The following is an 18,383-nucleotide window of genomic DNA, read 5'->3' on the forward strand; positions in this document are numbered from 1 at the left end:
ATCCAAAGGAAAGACATAACAGAGAGGGAGAGAGAGAAGACAGATGAAGGCAGAGGAAATATGAGAGGACAGAGAAAAGCAGAAAAGAAGTTGACAGAAATCTGGAAAGAAGTACAGAGAGGTAGATGGGAAAAATTTTAAAAAAGAAACCAGTCAGTTCTTAGAAGTTAGGGAAAGAGGAGGAAGAAAAAACAGTAATGACAGATAGAAGGAAAAGAAGAGAACACAAAGGGAAAACAGGAGAGAAGAGAAAGAAAAGAGGAGGTGGGAAAGGAGGGGAAAAGAAAAGAGGGAACAGAGGACAAAGTAGGGACAGAAAAAGGAAAAAGTATGGAATCAAGGGGAGATGCATCTCTGAAGGGGGGGATGAAAAACAATTTAGATTGGGGAGGGGAAATGGGGAAGTGTTTCTAAAATACTTCTTTAACTTCCTAGGAAAGTTGAGTATGTGTCTCAGTGTCTCCTGATGTCTCAAATTTCTTCTCTTCCCCCCCAGATTCCAATATAGTTTAAGAGAAATTGGTCAATTGTAGAGTGAAGGTAACAGGAACAGATAACACTTCCATTCTTTCCCTCCCTATTATCCTCCCCCACACTAGATACCAGAGCATGAGGCAGAATTTTTAGGAATTCAAATCACTCTCCTTCATGTACCAACAAGTCAAGAGAGCTGCAAGTGCCTTGGCACCTGACTGCCATCCCTAAAGAAGACATTGGATGTTGCGGTAGCAACTTGTAGTCTATCCACATCTATATGCCTTGGTACCTAGAGAAGGTTCTTGGAAGATTTTCTAGTCCCCAAAGTTAATCCTACTCAGGAGAACACCAGCACCACTGGTGACATTGGTAGTGAGTTCTGTCCCCACCAGCTTCAGACACAATTTCAGATGGCAGCAGAGAGGGTCCAGAGGTCCAAAACTCCCATAGTCATGCCATCAGAACTGAAGCATTGAATTGAACCAAGAGTTTCCTTGTAATAGGGAAGAAGCGGGGGGGGGGGGGGGGGGGGGGGCGGGGAGCTGTTGGCCCATCACTTATCTTCTGGTTAGTAACTTCCTCTATGAAGTGAGGGAATTGAACTAGATACTTTTTGGTAAATCTTTCTTTTCTACTATAATTCCATAATTTCTATAAATGAAAAACCTTAGAAAAGGAGAGGATTACTCCAAAGTTGGCCATTTGGGTCCTGGGAAGAAGGAAGAATAAGTGCAAGTATGGGAGTGCCACAGTCGGGATACCTGACTTGAGTCCCAAAAAGTAAAGAGAGCATATTAAACTGAGGACTGAATTAAGGGAAAAGATATCTGCTCTCTTATTAGGGATCCTTGAGGACCACAGGTGTGAAATGACAAAGGTAATGGTTTAAAGACCCTCTTGGCCTCTTGCTTTGCAAACATACTGGCTCAGTTTCTCAGGAGACCAGAACGACCCAAACCCCTTTGTTTTTCATAGGATCAGCACGACCCAGCTCTTTTGTATCTCCTGACATTGATCAAGAATCACATTTTAACAAGAGCAATGAAGTATGCATGAGAATGTGTAACTGTTTAATCAATGTGTAATGATCTAACCAGTGTGTAATCTTTAATATGATTGGTGCTTAAGCTGGTAGCATGAATTGTCCACAAGTACAGAAGTAGACTAGGATATAAGCTGCTGTGTGACCCTAATAAAATTTGGAATGCTTTACCATCTCTGCCTTCCGTCTCATTCACTGTAAGCTGAGAACAGTCCTCTGCTGGCCAGAGAACTCAAGTAGTGGGTGCACCGGACACTCTCTGAGAAAAGTAGCCAGATGAATTCTAAGTATAATGTCTTTCTAGAGGTACATAATGTTTATTATTATTATTTTTTTAGGTTTTTTTTCCCCTCAAGGCAATCGGGTTAAGTGGCTTGGCCAAGGCCACACAGCTAGGTTATTAAGTGCCCGAGGTCGAATCTGAACTCTGATACTCCTGACTCCAGGGCCGGTGCTCTATCCACTGTACCACCTAGCCACCCCGGTACATAATGTTTAACACAAAATGTTTATTAAATTGTATGTCCAGGTTCCTGATGGGAATGGCCACTAAGAAGAAAAGAGATTGGCTGGGCAGCCTTAGGCTTGGAAGCAAGGAGCTGAGAACACTGGAACTATCCTTTCTCTAAGATTCCCTTGCCTACTTACTGAGTTATTTTTTTTCAGCTTCTGAAGGCTTACTTGGTCATATCATTGACCATTGCCACTTTGACCCATTAGGTGCTACTGCTTGAGTATCTGCAAACATGTGGCAGAAGCCAGCCTGGCTTATACCTCTGGTACACAATGCCCCTACCCTAGGGCAGTCTTTCTGGTATTGATTTCATGAACCAACTCCAGAGTGATCTACAGGGAGGTTAGCACAAAGAAAGATAAGTTGGTTAAGTCCACCTCTTTTCCCTCATTATAACCCCAAAACTTCAATGATCCTTTTGGGAAGAGAAATTCAAGAGAAGAGTCTCCTGGAACCCTTCACAGGAATGATGTAGCTCCTAGCATCCTCATCCTTCATGGTGGGTATCCTTCTGAATTCCTTGTAGAACTTGACATCACACACACACACACACACACACACACACACACACACACACACACACACACAGCTCTTCAATCACCACTCCCCTCCTGTGCTCTCCGAATATTCAGTCTGTCCTGAGTCTATATACCTTCATTCCATTCTTCAAGACTTAGCCTGGGGGTGGCTAGGTGGCGCAGTGGATAGAGCACCAGCCCTGGAGTCGTGAGCACCTGAGTTCAAATCTGGTCTCAGACACTTAATAATTACCTAGCTGTGTGGCCTTGGGCAAGCCACTTAACTCCATTTGCCTTGCAAAAACCTAAAAAAAAAAAAAAGACTTAGCCTGGACTTGCCCTTGCCTTTCTCCCATAACCCAGATTGTCTAGGTCTGGTTTCCAGTACCCTCTAACCAATATTCTGCACTTGTTTAATTAGATAACAAAATTTCAAAATTTCATCTCCAATTGATCTTGCCACACTCTCAGTTTGGCCCCTATCTCAATGCCCTTCAATCTTTTCCCTCTACTCCATCATCTAGCATTCTCCAAGTCTAGTTCCATTTTTATTGCTATCAGGGCATACCCTCTAACAGCTAGGTTTATAGATTGGAGCTCTCTTTCTCTCTAGTTTTCTTCTTCATTAGCCTCAAATTATTTTAATGCCATCCCACAGTTGACACCATTTAGGTTCCCTTTTGGCTCCATCTTCAGTTTCTTGGCCCTGCCTTATCAAAACTCACTAAAGATTCCTATTTGCCTCATTCTTCGATTCCCCCACCTTGGTATCATTCATACCTCCTAGAAACTATTAGATCCCACCCTCATGAGCTCAGTCTATTACTGGTTCTTTACCCTGGCTTAAGGAGTTACCATACCTCTGTTGCACTTGAGAAACTAAGAACTGGGCAAGTGATGGAAGCAGTTTTAGCTTCTCCTAGTATTTTTTAATGGGTAGGGACTCTTGTTAGGTGGCCTCCACAAAGTCACACTCTGCCCTTGCTTCAGCTACTTCTCTCCTAGTCACTGTTCCACTTGTGGCCTTCCTCTTGTTCCATCTCTGGCACTGGTCCTTCAGAGCTAACTCCTCTTCTCTCAAATTCTAACTTCATGAAGAGGTAAGGCAAAGAACACTGGGTGTCACATACACACACACACACACACACACACACACACACACACACACACACACACACACACTGTGGCATTTGAAGCCCTAACTCTTTCCTTAAAGCTTCCATCTCCTTCCCTGCATCTACTTCCTCTCTGCCCCCCAGGACACCCTGAAAGGGAAGATTTCTCCACTTTCCACTTAGAGGTTTCTCACAACCTCCACCCTACCTCATTTTAGTCATTTTTAGTCTTCCAGGGCCTAGATTATTTCCTAACTAATGTTTAATTTTGAAGTAATGCTAAGACTTTAGTCCTATCTCCCTATCCTGTCTCCTATCTATGCTATCTATTCTGTCTCCCAAACCATTTCCTCAATACCAACTGCATTATCTCTCCATCATCATCATCACCACCACCAGCACTACCACCAAACACTGCAAGATTAGCCCAAGAAGCAACTTTGGGTAACAGATTCCTCCTTCTGGCCTCTGTGAAGAACTGCATCCCAGAAGCAGTTTTTGATAGGTTTCTCAGATCCATTCTCTGTTTTACAGGCAATCTTAACAATTGTTCAATTAGCCAAAATAATGACTAGAGTCAGTGGTGACTCTTTGCTATCTCATGCAAAATTTAAAAGGCGCAAGCCACTGAAGATTTAGAGATGGAAAGACATTTAAGTCACTGGTAAGAATTTCCTTATTACAACACAGGAAGATGTAGGAAGGCATGTTTCTTTTATCTTCCAGAATTCGGTTTCTGTTGGAGTAGGAGGCAGAGAAGGAAGGCCCAATATCAAAGATAATGGAAAGCTTCCTCTACTTCCTCTCAGATTCCTCTGCCTTCCCATTTCTAGAAGATTTTTTACTGGGACTTCAAGTCAACAACCATTTATTAAGCACTGTGCTGCTAGTCCCTGAAGCAAATGACGTCCATAACAGGAAAAATTCCAGGGTCTTATGGACTGTATCCACACTCTTCCAACAAAATAAAAAATCCCTTTCTCTTGAACTATCTTTCTCTTCAGAATTATATCTTCCATGAGGACAAGACTGAGTTCAAAGAGTCAGTCCTGTGCCCTAACATTTGAGCATGAATACTAGAGGAAAGAGAAGAGTGGAGAAAGAATAAACTTCCATTCCTAAGGAAAGTCCCCAAGGCCATTGCTTTCTTTCAGTTCTCCTGATTATGAATATGACATTTGAATGGAAAAGAAATATGGGAGCTGAGAATTCTGGTAGGTCTAGAGTTTCCCTGATAATGCCTCCCTGACATTAATGCCCCTAGAATGACACCATAGAATATTGATGCCTTTGATACTAGAAGCATCTCAAAATTATTGAAGGATTGAAGAGGAAAGAAACTGACAGATACTGTTGTTCAGAGAAAGAAATAACAGAGGAAAAGGAGGGAGATACAAGAGTGAAGAAAGTAGAGAGATGATGGGAAAGAACTAGGAAAAAAAGAGTTAGAGAAACTAAGGGAAGGCTAGTAGGAGACCAAAAAGACTGCAGGTGCTTCATGATTCCATAGCAAAGGCCACCAATCTTTTCCTAAGAACTAGAAGTAGAAATTACTGTGACTGTCCCCATCCTGGAAGGGAGAGATTAGAGTTAGGTCTGAGGCAGAAAGATGTAGAGAAACATGATGGGGCGGGGTGGGGGGGGGGAGCTGGATGGTTCTGGAAAAGGACTAGAGATAGCTAGAAGGATTGAATCAGAGATGTCCACAGCTGAAGAAGAGTTTCCCAAGACTAATCCTTCCCCTAGCTCACTCCTGTCCTTGGAAGAGAGACCCAGATAGTGGGTGGTACAGTGTTCCCTGGGGACTTAAATGGCTACAAGAGGGAGCAGGAGGAGACCAACTCTAGTCATCACCAGTGATATTTTCACTGATCCTTTCCCTTCAATGATCTAGATCAGTAGTTCTCAAGGTATGGTCCACAGCCCCTAGGATTCAGTGTTGTTGGGTTTTTTTTTTCCCCAGGGATCCAGAAAGTCAAATTTTCAAAATAATATTAAAACATTTTAATTTATAATACAGTAAATAATTCAGTGTAACCCACATCTTTTAACTGGGATGAAGGAGCTCAATAGTTTTTTGTTTGGTTTTTAGTTTTCAGTATTCATTTTTTGCAAGATTTTGAGTTCCAAATTTTTCTTCCTCTTTCACTTCCCTCCTGTCTCCAATCATTCTTTTATAGTTGTACATGTACAACCATGTCAAACATACTTCTATATTAGTCATGCTGTGAAAGAAGAACCAGAACAAAAGAAAAAAATCACAAGAAAAAAATGTATAAGTTAAAGTATTCTTTGATCTGCATTCAAACTCCATAATTTAGACTTTCAGCTTCCTTTTGTGTTTTGTCTTCTCTTCTATTGATCCTAAACTCCTTGAAGGTAGAAAATGTTTTTTTTTCCTTTTCTGAATTTGTGTCTTCGGTGTTTAGCATAATGTCTGGCACTTAGTATTATTTTATTATTATTATTTATTTATTATTATTTTTTAGGATCTTGCAAGGGTTAAGTGGCTTGCCCAAGGCCACACAGCTAGGTAATTATTAAGTATCTGAGGTCACATTTGAACTCAGGTACTCCTGACACCAGAGCCAGTGCTCTATTCACTGTGCCACCTAGCTGCCCCTATTTAATTAATTTTTATTGACTATTCACTAGAGAGTCAGAAAAGGAGAGAAAGAGACAGAGCCCCAAAGTATACCAACATGTTTCACATAGTTCCTTTTCCTCCCCCTGCCCTTGCTGTTTCCACTTAAAAATACAGTATATCATATCAACTCAGAACTATGAGTACAGAGGAAATTGTGCAATAGAATCACCTTATCTCTTAGCTTAGATGCTATTTCCTTCTAGTCTTATTAACTCTACCTAGTCCATTATTTATCTCATATCCCTTTCTTCTCCATTTATACTAGGTTTAGGCTCTAACCAGCTTTCCTACAGAGAATTATAATAATATTTTAATTTATTTACTCCCTTCTCCAATCAATATTCCACACAGCTAAAAATCATCTTTGTTTCAAATTCCTACACATATTACACTCCTACACAAAAACCTTTATTGACTGCTATTGCCTCTAAGATAAAATTAAACTTCTCAATCACAATTCAACTACCTTTCCATTTCCATTTCAATTATTCTCTTTCATGATTTCTATTCCAGTCAAGCTAGACTTGGGAATTAAGCTAGACTTGGGAAATGGACATGCCAATTCCCAACTCTGAGCATTCTTCTTTTTCTTATTTTTCAAAATTCTTAACTTAAACACCAATAAAAGAACATGTCCATACAAAAAGAGGATTCTATTTGAAACCATTAATCACTATTTCAGGCCACCTGCTTTTTAATAGTTTATAATATATTTTATACATTACTTTCAAAACTGGCCTTTTAAATCTACCTTTCCTTTACAGCAATTTCCTTCTGCTCTCTTCTGTTGGTCTTTGCATTGATCAAAGATCTTAAACTTTCTAAATTGATTTTGTTTACTATGTGGTTGTCCTTGGGTAAAATGTTCTAATTCTGCTCATTTTACTCTATATTAGTTAAAAAAAATCTTATCTTTTAACATTCTTTACAGAGCATTTATTGTACACTACATTCATAAACCAAAATTTGTTCAGCCTTTATATTTAAGATTCTAGTTCTTGGCTCTTCTTTTCTTCCTTGTATTCCCAGCTTAAGGCTAAGGAAATTTGTTTTCCTAGAAACTATTACTTTGTAAGTATTATTCTTCCCTTTCTTCAACCTTGATCATTTCTCTGTTGAGTTTAATGTACTTCTTCACTAAACTATGTATACAAATACCCAACTCTTTTTTGTTTCAGATGAGGTTCACTTGATGCTTGCTTCTCCGATCTATGATTGTATATTTTTTTTTTTTAGTTTTTACAAGGAAATGGGGTTAAGTGGCTTGCCCAAGGCCACACAGCTAAGTAATTATTAAGTGTCTGAGCCTGGATTTAAACTCAGGTACTCCTGACTCCAGGACCAGTGCTCTATCCACTGCACCACCTAGCCACCCCAATTGTATATTCTTCTAACACACCTCAAATATGAGAAATAGTAAGTTCTTCTTGCTTCTTTCTCACCCTTTTGCTTTCTTTTTATCCTTTCCCCTCTTAAAGACCACAGAATGTCTGTTTCTTATTTAAGTTGCCAAATATCCTTAGAAGATTCTGAAAATCTCTCCCAAGTAAAATACTATCACTGTATCAGTGTACAATCTATTCCAATTACTTGAATAAATTGATTTTTCTAGAGCTCTTTTGACCCATGCTTATAGTTCAAAGTTCAGAAATGCTTGAAAGTTCTCTGTTCTCTTAAAGATGCATTTCATCCCATTATAGTATTCAACTTTGCAAGATAAGTTATTCTTTGTTATGAAACTATCTCTTTTACCTTTTAGAAGATTATATTCCAAGACCCCCTTCCCAATTTTGTAGAAGCTGCTAGATCTTGTGTGATCTGATTGTAGATCTTTGGAATAGGTAATAACATTTTTAAAAAGAAAAATTCCAATTTTGCTGTATAAATTGCCCTTGGGTGTAACCCTAGTTCTTTTGCTTTATGAAATATAGTATTCTAAGACCTATGGTTCTTCATCTAAACAGATAGCTGCTAGATCTTGTGTAATCCTCATTGTAGTTTCATGATATTTAAATTTTTTTTCTTGTTGCTTCCAATATTTTCTCCTTAACTTGGGAGCTTCAAAATTTGACTATGATATTCCTATAAGTTTTCCTCCTAGGATCTCTTTCAGACAGTAATTGGTGATTTTTTTTTTGCCCTGCTTTGTCTTTTTGTTCCAAAACTTCAGGGCAATTTTCCTTGATTTCTTGTAATTTGCTATCAAGATTCTTTTCTTTAATCATAATTTCAGATAATCTATTATATTTTTCTCCAGACTGTTTTTTGATGAGATATTTCACATTCTATTTTTTCATTATTTTGATTTTTCATTATTTTTTTTTTGTGTCATTAGCTGTCCATTGCCTAATTCTAGTTTTCAGGGAATCATTTTTTCTCCTTTTAAGTTGTTTGACTTTCTTTTCATAATTTTCTTGTTTTTCTTGGATAGTCCTAATTTTTTTTCTAATTTTTCTCAAATCTCTTTTGATTTTAAAGTCCTTTTGACATTCTAAGAAATATTTTTATGCTTGGAATCATTTGACATTTCTCATTGCTAAAGGAGTTGACCATGACTACTATGTAAATATGTTAAAAAATGAATGTACTTGGGGCCACATGAAGATAGGGTTTCCCAGAGGCTGGCTTCCAAAAAACTCCAAAGGCCTGAAAATTATGACTCTAAATTTCGGAGAGGCAGAACCCACAGAAAGACCCTTTGAGGCAATTCTCCAGCCCAAAATAACTTAGAAGATCTGGGAAGGCTCTGTTCCATTGGGGTTGGAAAGGACAGCAGCAACCAGGCTCACACTACACCTGAGTGAATGAGCTCCAGCCTTCCATGAACAGTTCACCAAGCTCCTGGGTCCCTGGGGGCACCTGGGCTCATGGCAGCAGAAGCAGTATCCAGACCTCCCAACCCAGGGATCACCGAGCACAATGTGGAAGATCAGTAAGAAACTTCTTTCATAGTAAGTCTGGAGCTTAGGGCAGCGTGGCCTTCAGTGCAGCCCTGGCCCTGGGAAACAGAAGCAGGCTTGCAGAACTACTCAGCAGGGAGCTGCCAGGCAGCTGCTCCATGAGCACTCAGGCAACAGAAGGTAAAGGGGTGAATGAGACTGTAGAAGTCTCTCTGCTATCCCTAGGACAGGACTCTGATGCATTTTCCATATTCAGACCCTGGTGGTAATCTGGGTATCCCTATTGTATAGACCAAGGACCCTTCTCAGAGCTCCAGGGCAGAGGGGAGCGCTTATGGTCATCCACAGAGCAGAGCACAGGCCAAGAGAGCAGTCAGAGCCTGTCATAAGACCTTGAAGGAACTGAGGTCCTTTTCAGTGGTGTCCCAATAGCATTCAAAAGCTTTGGAAGCACCTCAAAACAGGCCATAGACTGGGGAAATGAGTAAACAGAAAAAAAAGAACCTGACTATAAATTACTTTGGTCCCATGGAGAATCAAATCACACACTCAGAAGATGACAAAGTCCAAGCTTCTGTATCCAAAGCCACCAAGAAAAATAAGAATTGGGCTCAGACTATGGAAGAGCTCAAAAAAGATTTTGAAAATCAAGTAAGGGAGGTAGATGAAAAATTGGGAAGAGAAATGAGAGCAAATGAGGAAAAATCATGATAACCAAGTCAGCAGCTTGGTCAAGGAGATACAAGAAAATATTAAAGAAAATAACATGTTAAAAAAGCAGTTTAGGTCAAATGGAAAAAGCAATCCAAAAAAGTTAATGAGAAGAATGCCTTAAAAAGCAGAATTGGTCAGATGGAAACACAGAATGGAAGAACTGAGGGAAGCTGATGACTTAGTGAGGAATTAAGAAACAATATAACAAAACCAAAAGAATGAAAAACTAAAAAAAAAAAAATATGAAACATCTCACTGGAAAAACAACTGACCTGAAAAACAGATCCTGGAAAGACAATTTAAAAACTATTGGACTACCTGAAAGTCATGACCAGGGGGGAAAAGCCTTCATTTTTAAAGAATTTCTACAGAAAAACTGCCTTAATGTCCTAGAAGCAGAGGGTAAAATAGAAATTAAGATAATCCACTGATCTTCTCCTGTAAGAGATACCAAAAAAATAACTCCCAGAAATTTTACAGTCAAATTCCAGAACTCCCAAGTCAAAGAGAAAATATTACAAGGAGCCAGAAAGAAAAAAATTCAAATATTGTGGACCTATCACAGAGGACTTAGCAGCAACTACATTAAGGATTTGTAGGGCTCAGAATATATTCCTGAAGGCAAAAAAGCTTGGATTACAATCCAGCAAAACTGAACATCCTTTTCCAGGAGAAAAGATGAACATTCAATGAAACAGAAGACTTTCAAAGTTTTCTGGTGAAACGATCAGAACTGAACAGAAAGTTTGATCTCTAAGTACAAGACTCAGCCAAAGCATAGAGAGAGTGGACAGGAAGGGGAAATTATGAGGGATTTAATGATGTTGAATTGTTTGTATTCCTGCATGGGAAGATAATTCATATGAGCCTTCTCATTTATCAGAGCAATTAGAAGGAGCATATATAGACAATGCACAGGAGAGAGTTGAATATGAAGGTAAAATATATTTTAAAGATGGAATCAGTGGGTGAAAAAGAAATGAACTGAGAGAAAGGGAAAGGAGAGGTAGAATGGGCTAAGACATATCACATAAAAGAGTCAAGAAAAAGCTTTTGCAACAGAATGGAAGAGGGGGAAGGTGTAAGGGAATGAGTGAGACTTCATTTTCACTGGAATTGGTTCAGAGAAGAAACAACATACACCCTTACCAGGGTATAGAAATCTATCTTACCCTAGAGGAACAAGAAGAGGAAGGAGGTGGGAGAAAGTGAACAAGGGGAGGGGAAGGAAGGGTTATAGGTGATAGGAGAGGGAAGATCATGGGAGAGGGTAATAAGACACATCATACTGTTTTTTGTAAGGTAGTGGGTTGGGATGGCCCACTCAGAACCACACAGCTGGGTATTTATGGGTGTCCAGGGTGGAATCTGGGCTTGGGTCCTCCTGGTACCAGGGCTAGTGCTCTGTCCTCTGTGCCACTTGGTATGCTTTTAAGTCAGGACAAAGTGAAAGGAGAGAATAAAGTAAATAGGAGTGGGGAGAAATGGATGGAGGGGAAATACAATTAGCAATAGCAACTGTGGAAAAAAAAAATATGGAAGCAACTTCTCTGAAGGACATACAATAAAGAATGCAACCCATCCCAGAGTCAGAACTGATGGTATCCCAACACAGACTGAAGTACAATTTTTTTCTTTTTCTCTCACTTCATTTTTCATGAGGTTTTACTATTGTTGTGGGGGAGGGGGATTATGTTTACTCTTACAAGACTATTTTAGTAATTCGTAAATAAAAATAAAATATAAAAACATTTTTAAAAATGAATGTACATGTACAAATTTTACCAGATTGGTTGCCACCTTGCCAAAGGGGAGGGAAGGGAGGGTGGAATCCTAAATTTGCAAATGGATGAATGTTGAATGCTGAGAAAAGCTACCATTGCATATAATTGGAAAAATAAAATTTCAATTGAAAAAAATAGAAAAAGGAATATGAACCCAGATCATCTCTATCCCCACAATAAATATCTATGGTTAGGTTCTTTCCCTTTTTCTTTTTCATTTTTCTTTTTATATTTTTAGCAGCAAGTATTTTTGTTTTGTTTTTTAGTTTTTGCAAGGCAATGGGGTTAAGTGGCTAGCCCAAGGCCACAACTAGATAATTATTGTCTGAGGTCGGATTTGAACTCAGGTACTCCTGACCCCAGGGCCCGTGCTCTATACACTGCGCCACCTGGCCACCCCTAGAAGCAAGTTTTAATGATCAAGTTGTAGTCCCAAGGTATGGGGAATAATGCCCAGGCCTCTAAGTTCTGTCTCCAGGCTCAAACTTGGATTCTCCTCTCTAAGTCAAAACTAGAGCCACCAGTCACAAGAAGAATCAGAACAAAAGGGGAAAATCATGCAAAAGGAAAAAAAAAACAAAAAAAGTTTTTAAAAAGTTAAAATAGTATGCTTCAATATGCATTCAGATTCCATAGTTCTGTCTTCTGGATGTGGATGACATTTCGATCACAAGTCTTTTTATCTTTGAGATTCCTGATCTTATGTTCTATCAGTCAAATGCTTTTGAAAGCAGTTTTTTTTAGTCTCTTAATTCTAATATTTGTCTCATGGAGTCATTCATTTCTTTTATTCTAATTTTCATGAACTTTATTGCATGTTAAATTTTTATCACTTTCTTTTTCCTTCAAGTTATTATTTCACTCATTTTCATCTCTTGCCTCATTTTTTCCAGGTATTCATGTAACCTTGATAGAAAATCCACTTTCCCCCTGATTGAAATTGTAATCTCTTTCTCTAAATTGGATTTTGGGATATCTCTGAATTGATTTTATTTTGTATCTTCTGTTTACTCCCATCTTAGACCTTCCTTAGATCTTGATTTAGCTCTCTGCTGCGCTTTTGGACAAAATGATCTGACCTATATGGCTTCAACATGGGTGATCTAGTTTCCCATGTGGGCCTTCAACTCATAAGGTATGTCTATACTAAGGACACTACTGGGCTATGGGTACCCTTACATATTTGAGGTTCAGAGTACTGCATCTTCAGGGCCTCCATCCTATCTCAAGACAAAATGCTATGGACCTCAAAGTCCCTAGACAAAAATGTTCCTGAACTGGTCACTGCCATTCCTGCTTGTGTCCTAGGACTATACTATGGATTTCCAACCACCTCAGGGATTTTTCATGGGAGCTAATCACAAAGCTAACTGTCATCTAGATGGTGCCTTTCAAGCTACAAGTATTTCTCGTTTATTTCTGATCATTCTAGGTTATTCTGGGACTGACTTTTCTATTTCTTAGTCCATGTGGATTTCTGGTTTGTTTGCTGTGCTGTTCTGTGGTGGATAAAGTCTTTTAATGTATTTTCTCAATGAATTTCATTATTTGTTATGGAGTATATCTGTGGGAACTGGGTTGAATGGAGCTTCATCTAAGTAGTCATCTTGATCAGAAATTTTTCCTATTCCTATCAGATCACTACTGAGCTCTCTGATATATTGACTACAAGTAGAGAATTATGATTGTAACAGGAATAAAATTTATAATCTTAAAGGCTGATAATCTTGTCAAATTGGATAGAGGTCCCCATTCTTGATGTAACTCAACCACCATTGATTCAATGTTTAATGTAAAATTACAGGTCCAGTAAAGGGAAAGGGAATCCACCTTTTGCTCTCAGGATAAGGACCAGCCTATTAAAAACCTGGGTTGGACTCCACTCAGGGTCCCCAGTCTTCTCTGACTTGCTGGCCCATTCAAGCTCAGCTTGACTGTTCTTTGTCTCTATCTTTCTTCACCTACCATTTTCTTATGTGTTGTAACTTCATTTAATAAATTTTTGTTTCATTTCCACCCTTGCTTTCCCAAGTCTGAATAATGATTCCTCATAGGTAGATCCAAACTCAAGTAGCCAGCAGCTACAGTAGGTTCTTCCTATCATTTTTGTAATGTTTTGAATTTTACAATTTTTCCCTCGATGTCACTTCCCTCCGCCCACCCCTACCCCCAGAAGGCAGTCTGATAGTCTTTACATTTTTTCCATGCTATACATTGATCAAAATTGAATGTGTTGAGAGAAAAATCACATCCTTAAGGAAAAAATAAAATACAGGAGATAGTAAAATTATGTAATATATAAGATAACCTTTCTAAAATTGAAGGTAATAGTCTTTGGTCTTTGTTTAAATTCCACAGTTCTTTCTTTGGTTACAACTGGTATTCTCCATCACAGATACCCTAAAATTGTCCCTGATTATTGTACCGATGAAATGAGCAAGTCTATTAAAGTTAATCATCAACCCCATGTTGAGCTCCCAAGTTTCAAGAAATTATCCTGGATTCTTCACTTACCTTAGGAACACTGCATATTTATGTAAGGTTTCTCCCATTCATTCCTCTTTTTCAGATTAAAACTGGTTCATTCCTCTCTCCACCTACCTAATTGACTTCCTTTCTCCTCTTCAGTATTTTCTTGATCTCAATGACTCCACCTACACCCACTTATCTGGATGCCCTTGTTCCCTAGGAAAAATATGATCTCTAGGGTCCCAATTAGCTTTTACCACCTTCTGCCATTTGAGGTCCTCTACCCTTCATTGCACAAGGGACCTTTGAAGTCTAGAATTACAGATTGCCTTTACCAAGGTTCCCTCAGAGATCCAATTCCCAAGGCTTTTTCTATTTGTTGTTTTGGTTGTGCCCAACTCTCCATGATGCCATTTGGGATTTCCTTGGCAGAGATACTGGTATGGCTGTCATTTTGTTCTCCAGATCATCTTATAGATGAGGAAACTGAGGCAAACAAGATTAAGTGACTTGCCCAGTAAGTATTTGAGGTCAGATTTAAAATCAGCAATTGTCTTTCTAACTCTAGGTCTGGTGTTCTCTCAATGCCCCATCTAGTTGTCCTCAAGGGATCTTAAAAGATCATCTAATTCAATTCCCAGTGCTTTTTCTTCTACATAAATTGTTTCCTGGAGGAGGAGAGACTTCAATCAGAACTCTTCACTGTACATACTGGCTTAGACTAGTATACATGCTCAAGGGTATAAGATGGTATAGAAGAATCCTTCATGAATAACCTCCATCAGATTTCTCTCTGTCAAGGGGAAGGGAGACAGAAAGGAAGGAAGAAAAATATGGTATTCAAAATCTTGAATAAATGTTTATATCTTTGCATGTAATTGGAGTAATAAATTTAAAGATAAAAAATGAATGTTGAAAATTATCTTTGCCTGTAGATAGAAGAATAATAAATAAATTTAAAGTTAAAAAAAGAATTCCATGTTATCTCTCAACTGCTAAACCAGACTAACACAAAGACCCTCTTCATAACTTCTATTTCTACCCTCTCTCCTTAACCTACTAGTGACAGTGAAACAGAGTGATGGAATTGGAGTCAAGGAGATCAAAGTTCAAATCTAGCCTCAGATGCTTATACTAGGCTGGGTAATTCTGGGCAAGTCACCCAGCTGGAAGAGAAGAGAAAGGAAGGGAATAAGTATTTATATAGCTATGGGCCAGGCACTGTGCTAAGTGTTTAACTTTTGTCTGTCTCAAATTCTTTTTTTATTATTTTTTATTTTTTAAGGTTTTTTTTTTGCAAGTCAATGGGGTTAAGTGGCTTGCCCAAGGCCACACAGCAAGGTAATTATTAAGTGTCTGAGGTCGGATTTGAACTCAGGTACTCCTGACTCCAGGGCTGGTGCTCTATCCACTGCGCCACCTAGCCGTCCCTACCTCAAATTCTTCATTTACTTTCTAGGGTGATTGTGAGGAGCAAACAAGAGAAAATAAGTAAAGAGCTTTGCAAACCTCAAAGGGCTATATAACTGTTAACAAAATTCCCCCAACCCTAATTGGGACATGAAGAATGGCATATCTTTTGGATTTTGGCCAAGGATACAAAAGAGGAGAGAGATTTCTCTCATTCCACTATGAAATCCAGAGGGTCTTGTCTAAGCTTACACAAAAGATAATAGCAAAATTTAGAAAGATAAGTTTGACAGCTGAATGGAAGATGAACAGAAGTGGGGAGAAACTTGCATCAAGGATAACAACCAGAAGGTTGGAGGTCCAAGTAAGAGATGATGAGGACCCTACAACAATGTAGCAGCAAAGTCAGATACAAGAGATAATGCTAAAGTAGAACTGACAGGACTGGGCAACTGACAACAGGATATGAATGGTAACAGAGGGTTTGAATTTGAGGATGACACCTAGGTTGCAAACTTTGGTGACAAGGATGGTGGTGCCTTAGAAAGTAACAGAAATTTGAAAGAGGGGAGAGTTTCAGTTAAAGAAAATGAGTTCATGAATATGTTGAATTCAAAAGCTCTAAAAGTCACCAGTGTCCTAGAGATAGTAATAAGAAACTAGAAAGAAAGTACAACAAGCATTTATTAAGCACCTACTTTCTGCCAAGCACTGTGCTAAGCACTGTACAAATAAGCTGTTGGATTCTCACCAAACACTGGGGAGATCAGATTGGCAGAGTTGACAAAAAGAAGAGGACAAATGCTGGAGGGGTTATGTATACTTCAATGCACTCTTGGGGGAGCTATGAATTGGTCCATTCTGGAAAGCTATTGGGAACTATACTTAAAAAACTATTAAATTGGGGGGCAGCTAGGTGGAGCAGTGGATAGAGCATTGCAGCCAGGAGGACCTGAGTTCAAATCCAGCTTCAGATACTTAATAATAACCTAGCTGTGTGGCCTTGGGCAAGCCACTTAACCCCATTTGCCTTGCAAAATCATAAATAAATAAATGAATGAATGAATGAATTGAATAAATAAATAAATATTAAATTGTGTATATCCTCTGACCCAAGGAGAGCAATCTAGATCTCTGCTCCAAAGAGATCAATGGGAGAGGAAGAGGACACACATATACAAAAATATTTTTAGCAATTCTTTTTGTGGTGGCAAAAAATTGGATATTGAGGGGTTTCTCAGAAATGGCTGAATTTTTATATATGTCTTAAATATTGTCAATATCACAATTTTAGAACCTTGATCAACAAACTTTAAGATGAGACATCCTGGATGAGCAGAGAGAAAATCCTATTGTTGTTTGTAAACATTTACTCTTTAGCATAAATGGAATGACTCCATGACTCTACCTACACATCTGGATGCCCTTGTTCAAAAGTTCAATAGGAATTTTCAGTAAATATAAGATTTGAGAGAATTGTATTTATAAAACCATGTCATCTATATGAAATCTCATTGGCTGGCCACCAAAAGTTTTACTGCTTTTGTCTAAATTGTATAAAAACTCCTCAAAATGTTGGGAAAATGTTGACATTTGTAAGAAACCCATGGGTTCTGATAAGATCCTAGAGAATTAAACTTCATTTATAAAACTAAAAAAAAAGATAATAGTAGAACCCAACTAGAACCTCAAGTTCAAATATTTGTTGAATAATTTCTGAAGACATAGGCTAGGTATCTCTCCCCTCAGAGATATTATACTGCCCTTAACCATCCCTCACCCAGCCCTTTGCCCAGTCTTTGTGTTAATTCCAATTTCCCCCACAAGAGGAGTCTAGGCAAAGAATCATGCCCAACAATCTCTCCTTTCATCTCCCCATATGCATGTGACTGTAGACATAGACTGCCTAGAACCTCCATCATTCATCATGGGATTTAAAAGTAGAATATATGGTATTTGGGGTAAGAAAACTGTGCTTCCCAGAACTGGGAAAGTTTAAAGTTTAAGGTAACTCTCCCATTCCTATCAAGCCCAATTTGGTACCAAAATGCTGTAGACAGATGTGGGGCAGTTTTAGTAAACTTTGCTCCAAGGTAGACCAATTTAGAATTCAGCTGTGGCCCTTTAAAGAGAAATATAAAGTTTTAGGACTTTGGACTTACTGGACTTTGGATTTACTTTAGGACTTATGATTTTCATTTCTAGCTGGTGATTGTTATCTGTTTTTATTTTCCTGGTACTGAATTTTACCATCTTATGGACTGTGTTTTAACTAGGGTGGGCAAGGTTTTTTGTTTGTTTGTTTTTTTTAATTAAAGGGACTTGAACCATCAGGCTCTGAGGGACCCATCACACTGGAAATGGAAATGTGATAAGGCCTCCTGGATTCCAATCCCAGCTCTGTTGCTTCATAAATGTGATTTGAGGTCAAAATGGACCTCAAAAAGTTCTAATTTTCCAAATGAGGACAATTAAGTCCAAAAGTTCAAATGATTTGAACTTGATCTCCAAATGAGTGGGGGATCTTTTCACCATAACATACTGCCTCTATTAACCATGAGATTCCAGACAGTTATTTCTCTCTGAACCTCTGTTATTTCATCTGGCAAATGAGATGTAAAATGATTTTGACACAATGTAAGATTATTTAATCCCTCATTTTTTAAATGAAAGAGCTATATTACTTATCACTTCCCTCTGCCCCTCCTTAAATTACAATGGCACCATAATTCCTCTAAGGTAATATAGGTAGCAATGTTATAGAATACTGTATTTCAAGTAAAGAAGACATAA

Source organism: Macrotis lagotis, chromosome 2 (assembly GCF_037893015.1).
Source record: "Macrotis lagotis isolate mMagLag1 chromosome 2, bilby.v1.9.chrom.fasta, whole genome shotgun sequence".
NCBI classification, from domain to species: Eukaryota; Metazoa; Chordata; class Mammalia; order Peramelemorphia; family Peramelidae; genus Macrotis; species Macrotis lagotis.